Raw genomic sequence first — 21080 nt, 5'->3', positions numbered from 1 at the left:
TATATATATTATATACACACGAAAACTTCTTTGTGTTTCTGTCTACCAAATCCACTTCCAAGGTTTTGGTCAGCCTGAGGCTCTAGTAGAAGACACTTGCCCAAGGTGTCATGCAATGGGACTGAACCTGGAACCATGTGGTTGGGAAAGAAGCTTCTTACCACACAATCACACCATTCCCCCCCCCTCCCATTTAATTTTAACAAGTTACAATGTTTACAATACAACTAATGTGTTAACATGCAATCAGCTGTATGTTGCTCCCAGTAGAGTTGGAGGGTGGCCATCAAACATTTCCGTTAGTCCAAGTCAATATACTATAACCAAGAGGCTCTTACTGGCATCTGAATTATAAAATGTAAAATTCACTAAAATTATTGCATACCCAGGAGACTGATTGTCAAAAATTCCTGTGCTTAGTTTATTGTATATGATGTTGTATATTGAAATAAAAATAGTTAAAAATTAATATGTGTTTTGATCTATGAAAATGTTTCTTTTATTTCAATATTGTTTTACCTTTATAGGAAAGTGGTTATACACCATTAGGTGTACACCGCTTTCCGTACATTAAATTCTGAAGAAACAACGGAACGCAGATTCTGAACTATCAACACAACAATGTTTATGTACAGAGGAAATAGGCAGCACTTCGCCCTTTGGTTGCTGAGACGCCGTCAATGATTTTGGTTGGTTATTTGTCTAGCTCCAGAGTTGGAATGTTGGAGAGAGCTGTCTCCAGAGTTGGAATGTTGGAGAGAGCTGTCTCCAGAGTTGGAATGTTGGAGAGAGCTGTCTCCAGAGTTGGAATGTTGGAGAGACTGCTTGACACGTCCATGCTCATGGCCGGCCGGCCGAGAAAGAGAATGAATAAGGGCGCCAAGCTTGAATATTGATGACTAGGCATGCGCATGAGACTCTTCCTGTGTTCCTTCCGGAACTAGTCCCTGCGCATGCATGGATAAGCTTTCCGGATATGTCGTCTGCTATTAAAGCGTTACTACACCTTCTTTTACTTAATTCCATCTTGAAATATATACCTATATTTCAATGAAGAAGAGTATTACTTATTCCATGCATAAAACAATCAATCATGCACCAGTATTCATAATTTAAACACATTTCCAAGAAGAAAATAACTCTGTGTGTTTGTGTGTTATTAGACAGCAGAAACATGAATGACAAATAGAATGTGCAAAATCAGCTTTTCTGTTTTACAATCTTTTTTTTATTTTTTTGGCTATGTGGTTAGAAGTTCAGTTTGCAACTGTTGTTTTGGGCAACTGTCTTCCTTTCACAATAACCCAAGGCTTCCCAATGACTTGTGGATGGATTTGGTGGATAGAAACTGTGTGGAAGCACATTGTGTGTAAAAATATCTGGAAGTGCGTGTGTGTTTTTCTGTGTTTGTCCTACCATCCCTTGTTCATTTGTTTACATCCCCATAAAGTAGCAGTTCAGCAAAGGAGACCAACAGAAGTGCCAGACTTAAAAAAATAAGCACTGGGGTAGATATCATCATCATCATCATCATTTAGCATTTGTTTTCCATGCTGGCATGGGTTGGATGGTTCGACAGGGGCTGGCTAGACAGTAAACAGTACCTGACTTCACTGTCTGTTTTGTCTAGGTTTTTACAGCTGGATGCCCTTCCAAACACCAACCACTTTACAGTGTGGCCCAAAACCCTTCAAGTTAGCATCGCAGCATGACATTAGTCTCATGACTGACATGAGTGAAAGATAGAGATAAAAGATGAGTAAAACTTGGGGATGGGAGCACTTGTAAGATATCATTCAGCGAACAGAAGCACTGAGCTACATAGAATTTTGAGAATCAGAGATCTGTTGAATATGAAACTACGCCATAATGATAGACTGATTGTTCTTTAGGTTAATGACATCAATTTCGAGTAAATTCGGTTTTGACAAATACTTACTTCTGTTACTGTCTAGCTAGCATGACAGCAATAGAAATCAGTAATATATCAAGACATTTCAGAATAACGCTGCTGGCAATAAGACACTATAAGATGCAGGAATATATTTACATCTCTTTAATATCAGGTTTCCTTTTGATAACAAGTAAAATGAAAGTAAAAGAAGAAAGTGAAAAACGGGCTTTATTCTATCAGACGATAATTAAAAAAAAAAAAAAAAGTTTTTAAATTACTGCAAATTTCTAAAACACTTGTTAGTAAAGATATAGAAAAAAACAATAGCCTAATGCTTATATATTGCTATTAGCAACAGACAAAATTATTTCTAAATCTCTCAGAATTCCAACACCAAAACACTTTCAATTGTTATAGGTCCGCTCTTCTTTACTTGCATTATTTATAAATTAACTTGTATTTCTGTTTATATAGAATTGTCATTACAATATCAATTAGTTTCTTTGGCTGTATAATCATCTTGAAATGTCTTGACCCCTTCTAGACATTTGTTTACCCAGACCCTCTTCAGTCCGATATTTAATATAATTGTATAAATTTTTAATAGGAAAGGATGCAGAGAAAATGTGACATAAGTTTTGCATTATTTAATACATAACACAAGTAAACTAACAAAACCTCTGTCACAGACATACATTATTATTGAAATAGACTTCATGTTACGTGATAGAAAGCCACAATTCATAGTTTATGGTATTATATTTCTTTTCTGAATCTAATTATGACGAGGGTGTCTGTTGTCTTTCTAAGTCAATACAAGAAGTACCAGTAAATTATAAAGGTTCAATTATAGCAATTATATTTTCTTCTTTACAATAGGAAATTTTATATTTGTCATGCTGGCATAACTGTGTTGTTGGGAAACTTGCTTCCCAACTGTGTCATGTTGAACTCAGTCTGACTGGCATTTAAGGCGTCTTCTACTTATAGCCCAGGGCTGACTAAAGCCTTGAGAGAGGATTAGGTAGAAGAAATCGGAAAGAAGAGCACTGTCATCATCATCATCGTCATCACCTGTGTGTGTGTGCATGTGTTTGCATACATACGTATGTATGTATGCACGCATGCATCTATACCCCTACCCTGACATCACATGATGGTTGTAAACATGCAGCACTGTCATACAAGAGATGTTGATTGTTAACAGGTTTCCATGGAAAACATGTCTGGTCACGGGAATTATTGCCTTGTTTGGAAACAGATGAAGGGTGATAGAAGATAGGTTTGGCACTTGACCATAGAAGATCTACCTCTACAAAACCTACGAAGAATGTATGAAGTTGCGCAAAATTGATGACAGTCAATATATTCACTTTTGTTGCCAATAGCAAGGCTTTGCTCTAGCAGACAATCTGCATTTTGAACCGAAAAAACTGAAGATTCAATTATGGCCATGTGTGTGTGTCTCTCTCTCTCTCTCTCTCTCTCTTTCTCATCCTCATTTAACAACTAATTTCCATGCTGGCATGGATTGGACACATGCATACACCCATATTTACAACAGAAAGGAGTTTGAAAAGTTGAAAGGCACTTAAGGACCAGGTGGTGGTGTTAAACAGAGTGGCAGATCAAGTCTATCACACAAGATCAGGCCATCCAGTAGGATTCCACACAGTTTCCTTCTATAAAACTTCAAGGGAGAAGATTTGAGGCATCTTAAAGCTATGTAAAAGTCATTCTCTCAAAATACAGCAGTGAGATTGAAGTGAAACCATATTTTTGGGAAGAGTACCTCCTAAGTAATGTGGCCATTGTTTATTCTTAATCCTTGACACCATCAACAAAACCCCAAATCTTTTACATTTAGTTTACACCTTCCATAAGTGCAAGCATGGCTGTGTGATAAATTTGCTTCCCAACAACATGATTTTGGGGTTCAGTCAGAGACACTGAGAATGAGGCAATTTCCGTATACTTTCACCCTGCCTATTCACGAACCTTCAGTTCATACTCTCATTGAAGCTGCAGCAGCCACTAATTACAGGTGAGTTCACCACAAGAAAAGTTCAATATGAGGAAAGTTTACCAAGAAAATATATCCATAGTATCTCACCATGAATAGTTAGAAATTATTTTATTGAAAAAACAGTGAATTAATGACTGCAGTGAATTAATGACGGTGAACTTTCCCTGTGGTGAACTGATGACAGTGAACTTTGCTGGTCATCCGCCTCCATCCACCTTTCTTTTTAACATTGCTTTATATGGGCAATAGGTCCTGATGTTGTCACTACCTGCTGGTATCATTAAAGGAAAGAAAGTGACAATAAGTCAAAGGGTCTATGTTGGTACTAATGTCTCAGGCCACAACCCTTGTGTTTCTTCTGCCCATGTAGTGTTAAACCATCCTGTGGGCAGCTCTACCTGCATTCTTGTCTCATTCTCAACAGCAGCAATAACAACAAAAAAACTAATACAAGAGTTGTAGACAAAATATGCTGTTGTTTAGATTGGTGCAATGCATTCCAGGAAAGCAAACTAGATTTTATTGATAGCAGCAGAAGCATTAGCACACCATACAAAATGCTTAGCAGCATTTCTTCCAATTCTTTATGTTGTGAGTTCAAATTACACAGAGGTTATCTTTGCCTTTCACTCTTTTGAGGTCAATCAAATAACATACCAATAAATTACTGAAATTGATACAATTAATTAACCTCTCTCCCTAAAATTGCTGGCATTGTGCCTAAAGTATCTTTTACTATAGCTCCCAGGTCGAGCAAAGCCCTGTGAGTAGATTTCACAGATAGAAACCGAAAGAAGCATGTTGTCTGTATGTATGTATGTATATATATATATATATATATATATATATATATATATATATATATATATATATAGATAGATAGATAGATAGATAGATAGATAGATAAATAGATAGATAGACATATAGATTTGGGATGTTTGTTACTGTCTACATGCCTTGGCAGCATGTAATAGTTGTGAACAAGTGTCACTGTTAGGCAACCAGTTTCCTTTGTTTCCAATCTTTCATGAAAATATATCTGGTTATGGGGAGATATTACTTTATCTGGAAACAGGTGAGGGTTGGTGACAGGAAAAGCACCAGGCCACATAAAATTGACCTCAACAAAATTCTGTCTGACCCATGCGAATATGGAAAAGTGGACGTTAAACTGGTGATGTTGATGATGATGATGATGAATCTAAGGTATTTCTAAAATGTAGGTCTTTTATAAGCTCAACACCTAGTTAGTCAGTCATGTTATTCAACACCATAACACCTCGGCTGTCATTTGCCAAGTTTGCTTCAATAAATACTTAACAATGGCGCTAGAATCTTCTACATGTGTTTATTGTTTCCTTAACTGCTTTGCTTTATTGATAAGCAATGAAGCTCCTGCAAACAAAACATGGGAGCTAGTGCCCCAGCATGGCCACATTCCAATGAGTGAAACCAGTAGAACAATGGAAAGTGGAATAAATAAATATATTTATGATGGGAAGAATTCAATAGTGACAGGTGTTGAAGAATAGCCAAATCACAACTAAATGCTATCAAAGAATTTCGGAATCTCAATTGTTGCAAGTTTAAGTAAGGGCAGGTGGGGGGGGGGGGGGCGAAGGGTGGTGGTGGAAGAGGGAGAAACACTTTCTTTTTTTGTCTTCCGAAATGTGAAAACATTCTCATTTAAATAGACAAATATGAAATCAGTTTTAGATGATGTCCTGACACATTAGCTGAAATAATGACTGCTGTCTGTCAAATGTGGATATTTCTGAGTGTTTTGCTTTGAACAAAAAGAAAATGCCCGTTAGTTTTATAGACGGGGGGGGGGGGGGGAAACAAAAAAAAACAGAAAAACTTTTCCAATACATTTTACCAATTTTTTTTTTTTTAATATTTTTATCTTCTCAGCTGAACATTCTGTCTGTCATTCAGAGACATAAAATAAAATAAAGAGAGAACAAACACACACAGACACACAAAGAGGATAAATAAATAAATATGCAGCATTTATCATATGCAAAAGATATTCAGATTGGAGTAAAGGTTATTGAGAGAAAATAAGACAGACTGTTTATTGGTGGAGGCTGTGAATGAAATGTGAACTTCAATTAGCAAAAATAGTGAACAGTTTTAATACACAATAACCACAATCATTGGTGGATTTCAGAGAATGTCTTTAGAAACAATGCTGACAATACACTTTAGTAAAAGTAATAAATAAACAAACAAACAATAATAATAATAACAACAATAAGATAACTATGGTGTCAGTATAACATCTTCCAGGGCAAAAGCATGAATGAAAGTCATAGTAATAATAATCCTTTCTAATAATAATGATAGTAATAATATTTCGACAGCACGTCTGTCTTTCTCAAGTTCAAAACAAAAGGTGATTAAAAATTCAAAATTTCAAAAAGCTAAACGTAAACTATGAACGAGAGCACCGAGTCTGATGGCATCGACTAACCACATGCCCCTCAAAATAGTTGGTTGTGTGCTTAAATCAGAAACCAAATACAGCCAGCGTTGACTTTACCTGTCGTCCTTTCAGGGTTGATGAAATAAGTACTGGCTGATTACTGGGGTCAATGTAATTGATTTCCCTTCCCCCAAAACTGCTGGCATTGTGCCAAAATTTGAAACCATTATTATTATCATCATCATCATTATTATTATTTCACCAAGGTCGATTTTGCCTTTCATCCTTTCGGGATTGCTAAATTAAGTACCAGTTGCATACTGAGGTCAATCTAATCGACTGGCCTGCTCCCACCAAATTTCAGGCCTTGTGCATATAGTAGAAAGGATTATTATTATTATTATTATTATTATTTCACCAATTACACAGATGCTGCTACCACCACCAACAATGGCAATGATCAGTCTGCTTCTGTCAGCAAATACAGAAATATATTTATCAACGGAATAATCTGAATGTCTTGCAATATTACTTGGATTGGAATGGTGTCTTTCTTCGGAAAAATTTTAGAATGAACAATAGCAATGCAATATATTTCCTCGTACGTGTCTTGCGGATAGTGATGGAGTGCAGAGAGGAATAACAGAGGTTAGCATAATATCATACTTTACATTCAGATGAAGAAACAAAATAGAGAGGTTTGAATGAGTAATGAGTTTGGTATTGCCAATGTCTACAGCAAACAGAATTAGATAATCTTTGAGAAGAAGAATGGTTCAGTTAGTTGTTCGTCGTTCTAAGTGACACAGCAAATCTTGTTCGACTAAATGTTATGTAGAGAATAACTAAGAGAAGAACTGGCACTGGTGTGGTGTGATATTGAAAGATGTAATAATTGAATTTGTGCTAAAGTCAACTTCTGCAAAGCAGGAGATGACTTTCGCAGCACAGAATGGCCTACTTTTATTGTGAACTGTGCTTTGAAGGTCTAAAGCAACTCTGATCTTAACCTATATGAGATATATGGTTCTTGCAACAAGGGAAGGTCGACTGCACTGGAGAAGAAGAAAAAGAAAGAAAAGTAGTAGTAGTAGTAGTAGTAGTAGTAGTAGTAGTAGTAGTGGGAGGAGGACGATGAGGAGGTGAGGAAGGTAAAAGAATAAGAAAGGAAAGAAAAGGAGGGAGGGAAAGAAAGGAGGAGGAGGAAGGAAAAATTATGAGAGAGCAAGAGGGACGGAAAAGAGAGAAAGAAAGAAAGAATGAAAGAAAGAAGGAAGAAAAGAAGGAAAAAGGAAAGAAAAGAGAAAGAAGGAAAGTAAGAAAAGGAAAAAAAGGAAAGAAGAAAGAAAGCCTCTTCACAAACATGAAGATTAGGCAAAACAGATGCCAAGTTCTTCAGGGCATTAGTTTGTTTGCAAGATTTTGGTTTGTACCAATAACTTTGTGGCTAAACTTCAATGTGGCTCATCAAAAACACAGAGGGACTTTTATATATATGTATATATATATATATACATACATACATACATACATACATACATACATACATACATATACATATATATATATATATATATATATATATATATATATATATATATATATATTACTTTTTTGTATAAACATTTCATGAACAATGGTGCTGTTGTTTACAGGTTCCACCAGACCAATGTTTTACTATAATTCACTATATTTTTACATACACTTCCCAACGTGCAACAAGCATCTCCAAGTGATTTTCCCCAATCATTCTTTTATCACGCCACTCTGTATTCTCTTATGAAAAATCTACAGATCTACAGGCAAGGCTGTGTGATCAAGGTTTCATATTCAGTCCTACGGCACAGCACTTTGGGCTGTAGCCTCAGGCTGACCAATGCTTTGTGAGCAAAAATGGTAGACGGAAACAGCCTATTGTACACATGTGTGTGCGTGTGTGTGTTTTCCCCACCACCATCACCACCGTGTGACAGCCTGTGTCAGTCAGTTTATGTCCCTGTAACTCAGCAGTTGAACAAGACTTAACAAAATAAGCACTGTACTTATGAAGGACCTGGGTTGCTTTATTCAATAAAAACCTTTCATGTGGTGCCCCAAAATGGCCACAGTCGCATGACCAAAACAGGTACAAAAAAAAAAAGAAAAAAGAAAAATGCCTATATCTGTTCAGTTTAAGAACCAATTACACTTAAACTTTACTTTGCTGATGAGATTTAATAAGACTGAAATATGTTTGGACTTGTCACCATACTGCAAAAGATCAGACTCATGTCCCTTCTATTTTATTCCGTGTTTAATTAATTCAAATTGTGGATTTATTTCTGCTCCCTTTGTTAACCAGAATCAGTCATTAAGTTAATAAATTCTTTCTCATCGCTAACGACATAACTTTAATTAATTAAAATTTCTCAGCTTAAAACACGGAAGTATGATAGCGTCCACTTTATTAATACATCCTATGTGTGTGCAAAAGGAAGACAGAGAAAGAAAAAGTGAGCGTGCATGTATGTGTGTGTGTTTCCTGCTCAATTTGTCTTTCTCAATCAGGTTTACCACTACCACCGCCAACACACACTCAGGTGCTGGCTACAGTGAGATGGGGGTTATGACATTGACAAATTATGGGTCTGAAGAAAAGTACAGAAGAAAGAGGATAAGTTAGATAAAAGTGCTCTTGCTTGTGATGATAGGCTCAAAACAATTAGTCCTACATCATTAAGTTGGCATCAGAAACACTACGAGGTCAAGGTCAAAAGCTGCATTTCTCCCCCCCCCCCACTTTCCTGCCCCGCTGCCACCCACCCACATTAGCCTCGTCTTTATGAAACAATGATTGTTTATGTGGAGCAAACAGATAGGTGAGAGAGAGAGAGAGATAGCAAGAGAGTGCTGGATCAATACAGAAATATAAAGATACTGAAAGAGAGAGAGAGAGAGACAGAGAGAGAGAGAGAGAGAGTGTGTGTGTGAGAGAGAGAGTGTGTGTGTGAGAGAGAGAGAGGGGGATGGCATGGGGAAAAGAAGGGAGACAGAGTCTGAGTCGGGGGGGGGGGAAAGAAGAAGAAGAAGAAGAACAACAATAAAGATTGACTGAGATTAAGAAAGGCGAGTTTGATGCAGAAATTTATAGAGCAAGCAAAACAAAGAAAAAATTAGAGAGAGTTAGTGGGACAATATAATAAAGCCATAAAACCACATGAGAGAGAAATATAGATAATAAATAGTGAGGGGGAGGGAGGAGGGAGAGATTACTAAATACAGCGAAGGAAAACCAAAACAGAAACAAAATTATAAATGGAGAATTATTGAGAAAGACAGACGTAATCATACAATCATATATATACATATATAGACATATATACATATGTATACATACATAGACATATATATATATATGTACATAGACATATATATATATACATATAGATGTGTATATACATAAATACATATACACATATACACACATGTATACACACACACACACACATATATATATATATATATATACATAAATACATATATACATATATATACACACACACACATTATATATATATGTGTGTGTGTGTATATATATATATATATAAATATGTGTGTGTATATATATATATATATACACATACATACATACATGGGGAGACAGGGAGAAAATGGAAAGATAGAAGATAGATAGAGAGAGAGCCACAAAGAGAGGAAGCAGGTGAAGAGAGATACAGAGCGAGGAAGAAGAAAAGAGACAACTGAAAACAACAACAACAACAACAACTTCTTCACTCATACCAATATAACTAAAGAAGAAAGACCATTAATTAGCCTTAATTACTAATTTAAACATCCGTTTCACAATCATAAAACAGTAATAACCATTAACCATTGTACCAAGATTTACTAACTAGCAGGTTTCACAGACAAATGAAAAAATAATGATAATGATAATGATGATGATGATGACGATGTAGTGATGGTAAAGGGAGGGGGGAGGGGAGATTATTTATTTATTTATTTTTATATAATAATAATAATAATAATAATAATAATAATAATAATAACAATAACAATAATTGTTTCCAACATAGGCATAAGGCCAGAAATCTGGAGGGAGGGTGTTAGTTGATTTAATCAACTCCAGGAAGGTTGAAAGGTGAAATTGACTTCGGTAGAATTTAGAATCAAAATGTGTTTAAAGAAGAAAAAAACAAAAAACAAAAACACAATTAAATACCACATGGTATTTTGTTTGTTACTCTACTGATTATGCTAACTTGACTGGGACCTCACATATAAATATATTTTAGACAAACAGATTACATAATATTTTCTTGTATACATCACCATCATCGTTGTCATCATTTAGTATCTGTTTTCCATACTGGCATAGGTTGGATGGCTTGACAAGAGCTGACCAGCTGAAGGGCTCTTCAGGCTCCCTCTCGGTTTTGGTATGATTTCTACAGCAGGATGCCCTTCCTAACACCAACCACTTTACAGAGTGTACTGGGTGCCTTTATGTTGTACCAGCATGGATGCTTTTTACGTGGCACTAGCACCTATGAGCCCATGAGAGATTAGGGATGTTCAAGTGGAGAGGTTTGCAGAGGGAAAGCCTGTATGCAAAAACAACCATGTCTTTTCAAGCACAGCAAACCACCAGGAGTCTCAGTTCCCTGTCATCATACAAGAATAAATACTGAAGGGAACTATAGTATGCAAAACAACATGAGAAACAGTTTAAGAATATAATCCCTAATCCCTTCAACGTTGTATCCCAGCATGGCTGCAACCCAATGACTCGAGTAAAAGATAAGACATAAATAAAATACCACACACCCTTTCATCAAAGCCTGTAACATTTTAATCTCAGTGCTGGTGTCTTGTAACAGACTGGTGACTTTTGGGATGATAAAATAAGTACCAGTCGAGTACAGAGATTGATGTACTTGACCTCCACAAAATTTCAGTTGATGGCCTAGCATGTTGGACAAATTGCTTTGCAGCATTTCTTCTGACTTTTTATATTCTGAGTTCAAATTCTGCTGAGGTTCACTTCGTCTTCCATCCTTTCAGTGTCAATAAATAAGTACCAGTTGATCACTAGAGTTAATATCATTCACTTAACCTCTCTCCTTAAATTTGCTGGCCTTGTGCCAAAGCTTGAAATTATTATAATTATTTAGGGCAGTGGCTTAGCAGAATCATTAGAGCATCAGAAAAATACCTTGCAGTATTTGTTCCAGCCCTTTACATTCTGCAGTCAAATCCAGTTAGGGTCAACTTTACTGAACATGCTTATAGGGTTGATAAAATAAAGCACCAACCAAGTACCTGGGTTGATGTCATCAACTAAACCTGATTTTACAAAATTGCTGGCCTTGAGGCTAAATTAGAAACAATTATTATCACCATCATTTTTACATTTGCTTTTCCATGCTGGCATTGGTCAGACAGATTGCCATGGCCTGATTCAGCTCTTTGTTTAGAGTTATTGCTCTTTTAGAGGAGGCAGAGGATCCTATTGCAGCGTGGCTGTGTGGTAAGTAGCTTGTTTACTAACCACATGGTTCCGGGTTCAGTCCCACTGCGTGGCACTTTGGGCAAGTGTCTTCTACTATAGCCTCGGGCGACCAAAGCCTTGTGAGTGGATTTGGTAGACGGAAACTGAAAGAAGCCTGTCGTATATATGTATATGTATATGTATGTGTGTGTGTCTGTGTTTGCCCCCCCCCCCTCCAACATCGCTCAACAACCGATGCTGGTGTGTTTACATCCCCGTCACTTAGTGGTTTGGCAAAAGAGACCGATACAATAAGTACTAGGCTTACAAAGAATAAGTTCTGGGGTTGATTTGCTCGACTAAAGGCGGTGCTCCAGCATGGCCGCAGTCAAATGACTGAAACAAGTAAAAGAGAGTATCATTTGACATGCTTTCTAGGATTGGATGACTCTGCAAATATCAACCACTTCACAGAGTGTACTGGATGTATTTTTATGATAGAGCCACAACACCAGGGAGGTTATAGTGGTGGTGGTGGTGCTGGTGGTGGTGGTGATGGCAACAGTGGTAGTGATGTTCATACTTGTAGAAGTAGCAACACCAGTCGTAGCAGTGGTAGCATCACAAAACAACTACTTCTACTACTAGTGTCTTGAGAAGGAGGAGACAAAGAAGTATTAATGATATTATTAGTTTATTATCATTATTATTATTGTTAGAAACACTGGGGTCGATGTAATTGAATAGTCCCCTCCCCTACAATTTCAGGCCTTGTGCCTTTAGTAAAAAGGATTATTATTATTATTAATATTATTATTATTATTATTATTATTATTATTTCAGTACAGATATTGCAATAAAAATGATAATAAAAATGAGGAAACAAATCTAAACAATAGCGATTTGTTACATGAGCACAACGTCTGGAATTGTTATGGACGAGATGAGAATTTCTGCCAAATATGTTTCCCTGTCCCCTAGAGTATTGGTGACATGAAGTGAAGGGTTCTGAGTGTAAACTGAAACTGGGTTACTGATTTAGTTCACTGAGAAACCTACCATCATATCACAGAGTCCACATGTCACAGCTACGGTGGTAGTAGCAGTAGTAGTAAGAGAAGAAGGAGGAGGAGGAGGAGGAGGAGGAGGAGGAGGAGGAGGAGGAGGAGGAGGAGGAGAAGAAGAAGAAGAAGAAGAAGAAGAAGATCAACAAGAACATATATAAAGAAAAGATGAGATTATCACTGGAATTTCTCCAGCAAATGAAATTGGCAATTCCATAAAATGACTAGATTATATTCCATTTGTGTTGCATAGGGCCCAATAATGCCTACCAACCACCAACCCACCTGAAAGCTGCTGCCACCATCACCACCACCACCAACAACAACAACAACAACAACACCACCAATAACACCACTGTAATAGCATGTTCATCATCAGCATCATTCTTTGTATTCTTGTGTAGTTTAATAAACATCACAGCATTTGCTTGGAGGCAATAATTTAACACAGATTCATCATCACGCAAAGATTTTTCAATTGCTACCGCGCCGCCATATTACTCTTACGGTTTGGGATTTCAATCTAGCTGAATCTAAACACTTGTATACTTAATATGAACATGTTTGGATTCACTCGTCGAACAAGTCAACTGGCAATGGATACATTGTTATTTCAAACCCGCTCTGCTGTCTCTTTTCATTTATTTATTTTGGTTTTTGGTGCGCTTTTAATGATATTTTTGTTTCTTTCCTTTATTGACAAATACTATTATGGAAAGATGGTGAGGAACCAGAACCAACATGTTAGAACATCCGCAATGTTTCGTTGGTTATTAGATCATATGTACGCGGAAGATGGATTTAAATTTGGCAGCGATTCATGGTAGGTGTTTTTGCTACATAGTGTTCGCTGCTTCATCAATCCAAAAACTGAGTTTATACTGAAGTCGAATTCACGTTTCATCCCTTTCGGGGATAATAAAACAGGCAAAAATGAGATCAATCTATTTTATTTTCTTTCTATTTATAAAAAAAAAAATAAATAAAATAGAAAATTGGCCTTGTGCATAACAAAGGCATCATTATACATACCTATGATCAACAAAGCATTCCAACCATGACCAACATGTCTTTTGTGTAGGGACAAAAGTGAGAGCAACATGAAAACAAATGCAACACAAAACTTAGTTGAATAATAGAAAAAGAAAGTAGTAGTAGTAGCATGTATGTATATATATATATTTATATATATATATATATGTGTGTGTGTGTGTGTGTGTGTGCATGCACACACACACACACACACACATACACACACACACACACATACATACATACACAAACAAATTATAAATATCAATGCAAATATGCATATTTCAAATGTGAGGTGGGAGTGGGGCTCAAGGTAGTTGTTCAGCCTGCTAAACATAGCAACCAAATCACCCTCAAAACACGTCCTACAGTCTTAAAAATAGGTGGACACACTAAATAATGAAGCCCTCAATATGATAAAGCTATGAAAAGAAGAAAAAAAAAAACAGGTTAATCATAGCTGGAATGCTTTTGAGCCAAAACCCTAATAATAATTAATCAGAGCCCATATGATGCAAAATAACAACAACAACAACTGAAACACACTTCCTAATTATACCAGATAGGCTGTATAAATAAGTTGATACAGAATCAGAAAATATGCTTTGTAATATCTATTCTACCTCTATACACTCTGAGTTCAATTCCTGCTAGAGTCAACTAGTATCAACTAACCTGCATCCATGGAATGCTGGCTCTCATGCCTAAATTAGAAACTATTATTATTATTATTGTTCAGTAGTTTTATTTTTATAACGTGCTTTCACTTCACTACCGAGCGCAGCTCTGTGCGCCTTGGGTATGTGCTGTGGTTTGCTGTGGTGCTTTTATGTTTACTGTATTGAAAGTGTTTTGCGTAGAATGTGTGCAGTACCCAGTAGTGCAATTTTCTGTATGTTACATATATTTGTAAGTCCTGGTATTTTTGTTATGTATTTGTCTGAGTATTTTTTAATTATACCTAAGGCACCTACTATGATAGGAATTGTTTCTGTTTTTAGACTCCACATTCGAGTTATCTCTATTTCCAGGTCTTTGTATTTTGAAAGTTTTTCCATTTCTTTTCGAGAAACGTTGTCATCTGCTGGTATTGATACATCAATTAGAAAGCATTTTTTTCCTTCATGATCTTTGACAACTATATCTGGTCTATTTGCCTTAATTTCTCTATCTGTGTGTATTGGCATATCCCAGAGTATGGTTGCTTTCTCGTTTTCTGTGACCTTTTCTGGCGTGTGTTTATACCATCTTTTTTCTGTTGTTATTCCATAGTGTTGGCATAGCTTCCAGTGTATATAGGTCCCAGCTCTGTCGTGTCTGTGAATATATTCCTTCTTAGCCAGGACTGGGCAGCCAGAGATAATATGATTTATTGTTTCTTGTCGATCTCCACATATTCTACAGTTACTTGTTATATTTCTTTTCATTATGTGTTTTTGGTAATTTCTGGTGGGGAGGCTCTGGTCTTGTGCAGCAATTAAAAATCCTTCAGTCTCTGCTTTGAGTCCTGAGCTTCTCAGCCATTGCTGGGATTTTTCTCTGTCTATTTCTTTCGCATTTAGTTTAGCCCAGTATTTACCATGTAGGGGCTTTTCTTGCCATTGTTTTATCATGGTCCGTTGTTGTTCTAGCTTTAGTTTGGATTTCATTTGTTTTATAGCTTTTGTTGTTTCTTCTTCTTCTTCTTCGTATTTGTTAGGTAGATTGATTTCTTGTTTGTATTTGTCAGCTTCCTTAAATACTGAAAACAGTTTTTTGTTTTGCTCGTGTTTTGTGGCTATTTGTATTAGCTTCCCTTGCTTCTGGAGTAGGTATTTTTGCAGTCCTATGGTGGTTATTTTATAATAGTTTTCTAGCTGTATAAGACCCCTGCCACCTTCTGTGCGTTGTATATATAGCCTTTCTATGTCAGATTTTGGGTGGTGCATCCTATATCCTGTCATTATTTTTCTTGTTTTCCTGTCTATTTTACATAGTTCGTTTAGTGTCCAGTTAAGGATGTTGTAGGTGTAGCTTATAACTGGGACAGCTAAAGTGTTGATACCCATTATCTTGTTTTTAGCATTGAGCTCTGTTTTTAGTATTGATCTAACTCGTCTATAGTACTCTTTCTTTATTTTTTCTTTCATTTGTGTATGTTGTATCCTATCTAGTTCATTGACTCCTAAATACTTATATGGTTGGCTTTCGTCTAGTTCTCTTATTTCATTGGCTTTATCTAGTGTTATATTGCTACTTTTAACTAATTTTCCTCTTTTCAGGGTTGCTTTGGCACATTTTTCTAATCCGAATTTCATGTCTATTTCCTTGGTAAAGCCGTGTACTGTCTGTAGTAGTGTTTCTAGCTCTTTGTCGTTTTTAGCATATAATTTTAGGTCATCCATATATAGAAGGTGGCTGACTGTTTTTCCATAGCATTTGTAACCGCATCCAGTTCTATTTAGCAATTCGGTTAAAGGTGTGAGTGCCAGGCAGAACAGGAGTGGAGAGAGCGTGTCTCCCTGGAATATTCCTCTTCTAATGGGGATGGCTTTCGTTTTCACAAGTCCCTCTTTTGTTTGGAGCTGTAGCACTGTCTGCCATTTGTTCATTGAGTGCTCTATGTATTTTATGATAATTGGTGCCACCTTGTTTATGGCTAGTGTTTCCAGAATCCACGTGTGGGGAACACTGTCGAAAGCCTTTTGGTAGTCCACCCAGGCCATACTGAGGCCTTTCTTCTTTCTGCGGCTGTCTTCAGTTATGGCTTTATTGATCAATAATTGATCTTTACAGCCGTATGAGCCCTTGCAGCATCCCTTCTGCTCTTCTGGAAACAGGTTGTTATTTTCCAGGTGTTTACTCAATCTCTGCGATATTATTGCAGTAAAGGCTTTGTAGATCGTAGGGAGACAGGTTATAGGTCTATAGTTTTGTGGTTTCTCCGTTTCCGTGGATTTGGGGATTAAGATGGTTTTCCCTTTTGTGAGCCATTCAGGCATTGTCTCTGGATCTGCGAGTATGTTGTTAAAGTTTTCTGCCAGCTTTTTATGCATTGCTGGCAGGTGTTTTAACCAGAAATTGGGGATCTTGTCGTGTCCAGGTGCCTTCCAGTTGCTTAGTCTTTGCAGTGTCTGGGTTACCTCTTCAGTTGTTATAGGGGCCCAGAGTTGCTCAGGTGCTAAGTTCGTTGTTTTAATGGTCCTTTTCTGGGGTTGTTGCTTCACCGACCATATTTGTTTCCAGAATTTCTCTAGTTCTTCTGCTGTTGGTGCTGAAGTAATGTCTATTTTATTTTTACCCAGTTCTTGGTAGAGTTTTTTGGGGTTGGATTTGAACTGTTTGTTTTGTTCAAAGAAACGTTGGCGTTTCTCATACCGGCGGATCCTTTGTGCTTTGGCAAGGATGTCTTGCTTTAGTTTTTCTTTTGCCTCAGGTAAATCTTTTTCTGTAATGCTGTATTTGTACAGTATTTTTGTTTTCTTCTTGTTACTTAGTAGTGTTGATTGTTTACTAATTTCGTTGAGAATCGATAAATCTTTTCTCTTTTTTTTAATTTTGTTCTGGATGTTATTTATCCACAAGGTCTGTTTGGGTGGTAGAACTCCTGTTCGGATGGGTTTGAGTGAGTATCCTGCTTCTTTTGTGGCTGCAGTGGCTGCCACATATATTATGTCATTTAACTCAGTGATATTGCCTGTTGTTTCTGTGGTTGTTAGTTCCGTGACGGCCAGGTTTATGCTATTTATTATTGATGTTGTTTTATTGTCTATTTTGATTTTTGGGAGATATAATCTGTGGTCCATTCTAAGATCTGTGGTTTTCAGTTCTTTGGTTATTTTCATTTTCATAGTATCGTAATTATTAGGTTTCCCTTCGTTATTTCCAGGTTTTATATTTGTTTTGCCTTCCTTTTCATTCATATGTTTGTCTGTGGTGTTCTGGTTTGGTGCTTTTTGTACACTATTATCCATCTCTACGGTCTGGGTTTGTTGTTTTTTGTTTACTTCGTTTTTGCCGGAAATGTTACGTTTGTCCTCGTGTTTTGCTATCTCAGTGTTTATATTATTATTTGGCATTGCTGTGTGACTACTATCTAGATTTTCCTGATGTATTTTTCCTTTCAATTGTTCTATTTCTATTTCTGATATTTTTTTTGCTTTTAGAATATATCTTCTTATGTTAGCTAGTTTGTTAGGGTTCATTGTTTTATCGAGGTCTATATTTACATTATTTTTCTTCCATATTTTATATGTATGTGTTGTTGTGTTTTCGTTTTTTGGGTAGAGCACTGCTGTGAAATAGGCGTATAGTATCGAAATGTATTTCTCACGTGTCCATTTATGCCGTTTTGGTTTTGTTTGCGGGACATGAGGAACAACGTCCGGTCCTTTATTTTGACGGTCATCGTTTTCGTAGGGTACCGGTTCGTTTATTTCTGTTGTCAGATTGTTTTGCACGTTCAGATCTTCGTATTTTTTTCGTAACAAGCTTACAGTACGCACTTCTCGGTTGTTATTCTTGGGTGTAATAATACCGGTGTTATTTAATCTGTTTGTAATTTGTTTGTACATGGTGTTTTGGGGTTCGAAGATGGTTTGATTTTGATGTAACACGTGTGTTTACGATCGCTGTGCGGGTAGTGGAGGTATCAAGTTAAAATACATCATTATATTTGGAAAGATAGAAATAAATTTCAATGAGTATTACTTACTCGGATATAATCCAGTCCCTTGTCAGCTATTTTTGGGCTCAATGCGATGTCTTTATTTCCGATGTTTTTGGATAAGTTTCGGAGCAGTGATTTATCGTTCTCACATGTTAAACTTCCCCGGTGTAGTCTGTTAAACTTCCCCGGTGTAGCCTTCTTCTTCTTCTTCTTCTTCTTATTCTTATTCTTATTCTTCTTATTATTATTATTAAGGCAGTGAGCTGGCAGAGTCATTAGCACACTGGATGAAATGCTTAGAGGTATTCCACCAGTCACTACGTTCCGAGTTCAAATTCTGCCAAGGTCGACTTTGTCTTTCATCCTTTAGTGGTTGATAAATTAAGAACCAGTGAAACACTGGGGTCAATGAAACTGACTATTCCCTTCCCCCAAATTTCAGGCCTTGTGCCTATAGAAGAAAGAATTATTATTATTATTATTATTATTATTATTAAGGTGGTGAATCATTAGTATGCCAGGCAAAAAATGCTCAGCAGCATTTTATCTGTCTTTACGTTCTGAGTTCAAATTCTGTCAAAGTTGATTTTACCTTTCATCTTTTTAGGGTCGATAAAATAAGTACCAGTTGGACACCAGTATCAAAATTTGAAACCATTATTATTATTATTATTGTGCAAAGGGTGACTTTACCTGTCATCCTTTCATTGTTGATAAAATAAGTACAAGCTGAAAATTGGGGTCTATGTAATTGACTTACCCCTTACCCTGAAATTGCTGGTCTTGTGCCAAAATTTGAAACCATCACTATTATTATTATTATCATTATCATCATTATTATTATTCAAATTCTGCTGAGATCGACTTTGCATTTCCTCCTTTTGAGGCCGATGGTAATTGCCGCCCTACAAATTTCAGGCCTTGTGCCTATAGTAGAATGTATTATTATTATTATTATTACTACTACTACTACTACTACTACTACTACTACTACTACTACTACTATCATTATTTGGATGGTAGAATCAGGAGAACAACGGATAAAAATGCTGAGTATGAGATTAAATAAAGAAAAGTAAAAAAAAAAACATGAATATTGAGATTGATATGTCCAACTAAAACCCTTTGAGGCGGTGCCCCAGCATGGCCGCAGTCTATTTCCTTTTCCATGTAAAAAATGAAAATATAACTGAAGATTATGATTTGAACCAAATAATTTCCCCTCTTATTTATTTATACGTTGTTTGAGAAACAGAGAAGAACAACAGAGAGAGAGAGAGAAGGGTAAAAAAATGTTGAAATGTTGTGATACATATATAAGATATTACAATATGACAAATTTCTAATTTATGAAGAAGCATTTTATCACAAGTAATATGAGAAGAAAAAAAGAAACTGGAGATTGTCAATATATATAAGAGATGAAAAGATAGAAGAAGAAGAAGCAATAGGACAATTATTGAATTCAATTTTAATTTACAGCTTCATGCATTTTAAAATTACTGTTATTTATTCATTGATACCCCTGAGCGGCGAGGAAGTGAGTTTTGTATTGAAACAAAACAAAACAAACAGGCAGCAGTCCAATAACTCTGATCTTCGGGGTTTCGTACTTGATGTTGGAGATTGAATTGAAACAATATCAAATTGGTTGAGTGGTGATGATAATGATGGGGGAGGAGACAAGCAGAGGAGGAAGAGGTAGGCAAAGGACGAGGAGGAGGAGGAGGAATAGGTAGGCAGAAGGGGAAGGTGAAGAAGGAAAGAGAGACGAAAAGGGAGAAGAACGAGAAGGGAGGAGGAGGAGAAGAAGAAGAAGAAACTTTTTCAAAAACATGCAAACATTTTTCTAATTTCAACTCTAGAAAATATATTCTGTTATTCTACGGGAAAACAAAAAAAACGTAAAATGCAGTGGAAGATTCTGATTTGAACCAAATAATATTCTTTTTCCTTTGGCTATAGTTTGTGTGAGAAACAGAGAACGAGAGGGGGAGAGAAAGGTGAAAGAAGGTTGGAGTGATGTATACATCTGCATAACTGTATACAGATGCCGTGTATATTCCTTAGAACACTACAACAGATCAATAATTGACCCATCATGCATGTAACTTTGATGAAGCTAAAAATGTTGAATAATATTGATAAGTCATTTAAACTAAAAGAGGAAGTGGAGGGAAGCGAAAAGAGAGAAAAAAACATTGTTCCCAAAATTATAAAACTGGAAAAATAAAATTTGTAAAGTCACAGAAAAAGAAAAATAATAATAATAATAATAACAATAAAATAAATAAGTGCTGTTTTTTTTTTGTTGTCGGTTTGTTGATGTGAAGTATTAAAAAAAAAGCCCCAAAAAACTAAGCTACTTGAATTTAACTATGAAACTTAAGAGAGTGGAGAAAAACATGAGCAACAACAACAACAGGAACAATGGTATAGTCTGAAACTTATTGCTTACATTAAAAGAAAGGAAAAAGAAAAGAAAATTATTGAAAGG

The 21080-nt window shown here is 36.3% G+C and overlaps 1 long non-coding RNA gene across 2 annotated transcripts in view; it reads right to left on the bottom strand.

Moving 5' to 3' along the window:
* The window catches only part of LOC149131141 (uncharacterized), a 583984-nt gene that overhangs the window by 226962 nt on the left and 335942 nt on the right, over positions 1-21080 (bottom strand). The window lies entirely within an intron of this gene.

This window comes from Octopus bimaculoides, chromosome 25 (genome assembly GCF_046866305.1).
Source record: "Octopus bimaculoides isolate indiv1 chromosome 25, ASM4686630v1, whole genome shotgun sequence".
NCBI lineage: Eukaryota > Metazoa > Mollusca > Cephalopoda > Octopoda > Octopodidae > Octopus > Octopus bimaculoides.
Note: the sequence above shows the minus strand (reverse complement) of the source record. Positions and strands in the feature narration are given on the sequence as shown.